Source organism: Galeopterus variegatus, unplaced genomic scaffold (genome assembly GCF_000696425.1).
Source record: "Galeopterus variegatus unplaced genomic scaffold, G_variegatus-3.0.2 Scaffold1313, whole genome shotgun sequence".
Taxonomy (NCBI): Eukaryota; Metazoa; Chordata; class Mammalia; order Dermoptera; family Cynocephalidae; genus Galeopterus; species Galeopterus variegatus.
In genome coordinates this window covers 367,235-374,209 of record NW_007727424.1, presented here as the reverse complement: position 1 = coordinate 374,209, position 6,975 = coordinate 367,235, and the positions used below count along the sequence as shown (strand labels likewise).

General features: G+C 33.9%; 1 protein-coding gene across 2 annotated transcripts in view; it reads left to right on the top strand.

Annotated features, from left to right (window-relative positions):
- The window catches only part of ZNF177 (zinc finger protein 177), a 40,593-nt gene that overhangs the window by 26,488 nt on the left and 7,130 nt on the right, over positions 1-6,975 (top strand). The gene's annotated exons all lie outside the window — the stretch shown is intronic.

The following is a 6,975-nucleotide window of genomic DNA, read 5'->3' as shown; positions in this document are numbered from 1 at the left end:
GTAAGTTATATTTCTGTAGGAATTGATTTATTTCCTGAGAGTTTTGAATATGATTGGCATAAAGTTATTCAGAATATCTTATTTGTTTAATCTCTGCAACATCTATACTTGTGTTCTTTTTCTCCCTTTTTTCCTTGAATAATTTTGCCTGATTTTTTTCCTGTTAGTTTTCAAAGAACAAATTTTTAGCTTGATTGGTCCTGCTATTGTTTACTAGTTCATCAAATTCTTTTTTTTCTTTCCTTTTTTTTTTTGGCAGCTAGCCAGTACAAATTCTGTTTTCTTTCTTCAGTTTCATTTATTCTTCGTTTATTTTGCTATTCCTTCTCCGGCCTCTTAAGTTGGAAACTTTAATCATTAATTTTTTATCTCACTTATTTTCTACTATAAACATACAAAGCTTGTTGCATCCTACAAGTTTTGGTACTTAGAACTGATCAAAAATCGTATTATTATGTATTTTCTAATTTAATTATTTTACAAAACTAAGTTATAAGTGTGATGTTTTCTAACTTCTAAATGTGTGGCTTTTTTCTATTAGATTGAACCATATGAAACTAACATTCAACCATTTTTTAAAACTACAAAATGGTTTACCATAATAGTTTTCTTTGTTATTAACTTATAACCTAATTACATTGTGATAAGAGAACATGTCTGTATACCAAGTCTTTGAAAGCTTTAAGACTAGCTTTATAGCATTTCAATGTGGTCAATTTTTGTTAACATTCCACTGTGCTTCGAAAGAAAATATGTATTTAATAAATGGAATTACTCCATTTATTGGGTAGTGTTGATTAAGCTTGTTCATTGCAGTGTTTAAATCTTCATATCCTCTTTTTTTCTATGATTTATTCATTACTGAGAGCAGTGTTTTAAAGTCTCTTACAGTGATGGCAATTTGTCTTATTTCTCCTTTAATCCTGCTAGCTTCTGCCTTATAAATTTTTTATTTGTTTTGGTTTTGGGGTTTGTTTGTTTGTTTGTTTTGTCTTTGTGCCATATAAATTTTAAAGACGATTTTAGTGTATAGAACCTAAGAATCTTTATAGCTTCCTGACTTTTTGGGGGGGGGCGGCTGGCAGGTATGGGGATCTGAACTCAACCTATGCTTTAGCCAGCTGAGCTAACCTGCCAGCCTAATATATCTTCCTGATTAATTGAACCATATATCTGAATGTTGTTACCTCTAGTAGTGCGTTTTAGCCAAACTTTACTTTGGTTAGTGTTTATTTACCTGGTATATATCTTTTTCATTTTTGACACTCAGTCCTTCTGTGTTGTTGTGTTAGTACATCTCATTAAATAGCATAGAGCTGGAATTTATCTCAACCTACCATGACAAACTTTTTTAAACTGCAGAACTTAGCCCATTTATTTGTACATTTATTGTTATTATTGATATAGCTACACATTTTCTACCATCTTACATTTTACATTGTGCTTTTTATTTGACATTTTTTCTCTCTTTTTCATTGTTTTTTGCTTTTTTTTTTTTTTTACCTTTGGAATAATTGAAGTTTTTTTAAAAAGTCATTCCATTTTTTATTCTTCTACATTGCAAGTTAAATCCGTTGTGTCCATTTCTTTACTAGTTACCATTTATCTTGCATACTGAAAATGTAAAGCTAATGAATATCTTTAGTCCCCATAGGAAGAATACAGGGAGCATAAAGTCAATCACCTCCTTCCCAATTTTTGTTATTATTCAGTATTAGGATTGTAGCTTGGTTTTTTATCTCACAAATTAGGTATGATTACCATTTTATATAATAACAGTTTGCTTAATTTTACCCTTTTTATTTTTGTTTATTCTATTTAACATTTCAGGTCTTCAAATTCCTATTTTCTGGAATACTTTAAATTTACTTTAGTGATAATCTTTTCAGTGAGTAAGTTGTCTGAGATCTTTACTTGAAAATGCCTTTATTTTACTCTCCTTTTCAATTTTTTTAAGCTTTATATCATGGGAATTTTTAATTCTCTACAAAAGTAGAAAGAATTGTTTAACTTTGACAATTATCAATATGTTCCCAGTCTTGCATCATCTAGGCCTGAGCTGTCCAATACAGTAGCCACTATCTACACATACCTATTAAATTTAGTTTAAATTTAAATTACATAGTGGTGCTGATAACACCAAGGTCAAGAGTTTAGATACCTGCACTGGCCAGCTGAAAAAGAAGAAAAAAATAAAAGAAATTTAAATTACTTAAAGTTAAACACCACAAAGTCTCATTTCAAGTGTTTAATAGCCATACATGACTACTGGCTACTGTATTAGTTACTGCAGATAATAGTATTGGACAATACCATTAGCCTGCTTTTTATCTTTGAACCATATGAAACTAACATTCAACCATTTTTTAAAACTACAAAATGGTTTACCATAATAGTTTTCTTTGTTATTAACTTATAACCTAATTACATTGTGATAAGAGGACATGTCTGTATACCAAGTCTTTGAAAGCTTTAAGACTAGCTTTATAGCATTTCAATGTGGTCAATTTTTGTTAACATTCCACTGTGCTTCGAAAGAAAATATGTATTTAATAAATGGAATTACTCCATTTATTGGGTAGTGTTGATTAAGCTTGTTCATTGCAGTGTTTAAATCTCACCATGCCATTATCCCATCTAACACAGTCTGAAATTCCATGATTGTCTATAGAATATCTTTTTACATTTGGTTTATTAAAATGAGGATCTTAAGAGGGTCTGCACATTGGTTTTTTTTAATTTATAACCCTTAAGTTTCTGTTTGTCTGTACTGTTCCTCCTCCCCTTTTGTTTAAGTCATTGATTTACTGAATAAATGGAGTCATTTGTTCTTCAAATGTCCTACGTTGTATAAGAATTTGGCTGACTGATGCTACTTTGTGTTAACTTGTTTATCTGTGTTTCCTATGAAGAATAGTAGATCTAGAAGCTTGATTGGGTGCAATTTGATTTTTATAAATTCATCATTAAAGTTAATACTAAAACTGGGTCTATAATGCTAGGTTGATAGTTGTTTTTCTCAACACACTGAAGATATCATCCTGCTTTCTTCTGATATCCACTGTTGCTGTTGAGAAGTCAGCCATCAGTCTATTTCTTTTTCCTTTTTATATGACGTATGTTTTTTCCCCTGGCTGCCTTTATGATTCTGGGGAAAAATCAACTCCAAGGATGAAAAAAACTATAATGGAAGTAGGTGTGGATTTCTTTTTATTTATTCAGCTTGGGATTCACTGTACTTCCAGGTCCCAAAGGTTAGTGCATCCTCCTAATTCTAGAAAATTCCTAGTTAGTTTTTCATGTGATGGTGCTAACAAAGTTCTAATCTGGTGGTTCATCCTTACATTGTTTATCATTTCAATGAGTCTATTTTTCACTTCTAAAATTTTTTTTTAAACTGCTTGACCATTTTTATAGTGTCTTATTCAATATTCATTCAAGTTTCTCTTAATTTCTTTAAGCCTGTTAAATTTAGTTTTTAATATTTTATTTCTAAAAGTGTAGTATCTGAAGTGCTACACTTATTTTTTAAATTTTATTTTATTTTACTTCTCAAAATACACTGTACTTCATTTTTTCATGCCCCTTTATCCATCCCTCTCCACCCCTTCCCCTCACTGCACCCCAATACACACATCATATTTGTGCACTTGGCTTAAATAGTTCAAGAATTTTCGTGGTTATTCTGTCTTCTTCCCCTCCCCCCACCCTTTATTTGTTTGTATGTTTATTTATTAATTTTTAGCTCCCACAAATAAGTAAGAAACATGTGGTTTTTCTCTTTCTGTGCCTGGCTCGTTTCACTTAATATAATTTTCTCTAAGTCCATCCATGTTGTTGTGAATGGTAGTAGTATTTCATTCTGTTTTTACAGCAGAGTAGTATTCCATTGTGTAGATATATCACAGTTTCCTTATCCACTAATAAGATGATGGACATTTTGGCTGGTTCCAGCTCTTGGCTATTATTGTATATAGAGCTGCAATAAACATTGGAGTACAGGTATCCCTTTGGTATGATGATTTCCACTCCTCTGGGTATATTCCCAGCAGTGGGATCACTGGGTCATATCGTAGATGTATCTGTAATTGTTTGAGGAACCTCCATATCATTTTCCATAAAGGCTGCACCATTTTGCAGCCCCACCAACAGTGGATGAGAGTTCCTTTTTCTCCACAACTTCTCCAGCACTTATTGTTCTCAGTCTTTAGGATGTTAGCCAACCTAACTGGAGTGAGATGGTAGCTCAGTGTGGTTTTGATTTGCATTTCTCAGATGCTGAGTGATATTGAGCACTTTTTCATGTGTCTGTTGGCCATTCGTATATCTTCCTTTGAGAAATGTCTGTTCAGCTCCTTTGCCCATTTTTCAATTGGGTTATTTGTTTTTTTGTTGTAAAGTTGTTTGAGTTCCTTGTATTTTCTGGATATTAATCCTTTGTCAGATGTATATTTAGAAAATATTTTCTCCCACTTTCAGGTAGTGTTATGCCTCCAGCTTTATTTATTTATTTATTTATTTATGGCTCAGAATTGCTTTGGCTATGCATGGTCTTTTGTTGTTCCGTATAAATGTCTGGATAGCTTTTTCCATCTCAGAGAAAAATGTCATTGGAATTTTGACTTGGATTGCATTGAATTTGTAGATCACTTTGGGTAATATGGACACAAGAAGATGGAAAGTTATCACATGCTCTTGGATTGGAAAAATTAACATTGTGAAAATGGCATTCCGAGTCCCAATCACAATTCGTCACCCCCATGCTGAACCCCTTCATCTACAGCCTGAGGAGCAAGGACGTGAAAGGGGCCCTGGGAGGACTCCTCAGCAGAGCAGCCTCTTGTCTGTGAAGGATCACTGGCCTCAGAACTAGATATACTTGTGGGCTCCTAAGGCCATTTTGTGAATTTAAATATTCTGGCTCTTGTTATCCTCCATAAGACTTTGGGGGGGAGAAATTGCCAATGACTTTTCTTTGATTTATTTTTCTATTAGTTGTCTGATAAATGCCTTCAGTAATTGCTTTTTGAGTGTATATCCATACTCCCTCCTTAAGTTCCACCTTTTTAAGTTATTTTAAAGCCATCCCTAAAAATTCAAACTTCAGATTGAAGGCACTATTAATGTCAAGTGCTGTCATGGTCTTTCCCCAAATTATCCTCTCAAACATAGATTTTCCTCACCTTAGTTTAGTTGTGCTTTTGTTTTTCTCTGGAATAACTGGAATCAAATTGATAAAATACTCAAGTGAAAGTGCTTACCATATCAGGGCTGTGTTTGTTGCTTTACATACATGAATTCATTTAATCTTGAAACAATTTCTTTGAAAGATTTTCTCTCAATCAGCACATTTTACAGAGGAAGAGACTCACATTGATGTGGACTGTAACCTAGTAACCGGGCAGTGAGCTCACACTCCTAACTCTCATAAGAATGTGATGTGGTTTTAAATTAAAACTGGAGACTGAATTTGAAAGCTGGTTGATCTGTGTGGTTCATTGTGATATACAGCCTAGGATATCTCTAGATGTTGTTTCATTCTTCATGTTCCTTTCCTCCTCCCTCCACCCTTCCCGACTTTCCCTTCTTTTCTTTTTTCCTTTCTTACTTCCCTCCTTCCTTTCCTTTTTACTTCCTTCATTCCCTCCTTCCACTGTTTCTTTTTCCTTTTGGCTGTTTTACAGGTTAATATTAACTCGATCCATTTCTTATTTTGGCTACTTCTGCCTATTAGACACAAAGTATACTAAAAGAACCATCCATTCTGATATTTTCTTTGTACCACACGAGTCTCAATCATTTTAGAGTGGAAAGACATGAGAAGAATTTCCTTAATAAGGGAGCTTTGAGAATTCAACCCTCAGGATACTAGAGACTTCAAAGAGGCCCCCGTTGCCCCGACTTGATATTCTCTGATCCAGCCTTGCTGAAAACCCAATGGTTTTATCAGAAACAGTTCAAGGAGAAGACAAAGCTTCTGTGATAACAGTCACACAGTGTCAGTGTGTCCCAGTGAGGTCTGGTGGGGTAAGACAAAAAGAGGACAGTGGGTACTGGCCTTAACTGCTAGAATAATGAGCCTGGATCGGTCCCATATTTATTTCTTTAGCCTCTGAAGGTGAAGTCCCTGTACCTTGAAGGGACTTTAGTTTCTGCTAAAATGAATCTTTCCCAGATCTCACTGTCTTTCTGTTTTTTCTTTCTTTCTTTCTTCTCTCTCTCTCTCTCTCTCTCTCTCTCTTTTTCAATATCTCTCTGTAATAAGATTTAGAAATGACCATTCCTGGAATGCGTTATTTTTTGGAATGTCTTCTCCATATTTTCTTCACTCTTTCGCAACCATTGAAGGTTGCTGTTCGATTTCCTGTATTCAATTGTTTGTTTGTTAATTACTCACAGATCTACTATGCATGAGGTACACTCTAGTTTCTTCTTAATGTAATTGGATTTGTTTTTATATTTCACCTAACTATTTTTGCTGCAGATCAGACTTACTGATATCACGGAATAGTTCTATATTATTGTTGTTATCAGACTTACTGATATCACTGAATAGTTCTATATTATTGTTGTTGTTTTATCTCAATGTCCACAGTACAATACAAATAATATAACTATTTCTGGTGTTTAGTACACAAGCCAATATCATTTTCTTATCTGACTAATCTATTTAAATGTTCAGGAGAATATCAAAAGGTTAATGTTGGAGTGGACTACCTTGGCCTATTCATGAATTTTACACAAATGTTGTCATATTTTGATGTAAAATATCCTGCTTTCTGTGGTTTCATACAACAATTCATACCACAGAAGGTACCTCTGGTTTCTACATGTCCCAAGAATCTTTTCTGAATCTGCTAACCAAGATCACTGCTTGTCCTGACCCGTGGGATATTCAATGCAGACCCTGGAGAGGGGAGTGGGAATGGGATGGAAGCAAGAGACACGAGAAATGGAGACAAGACAGTATTCTGA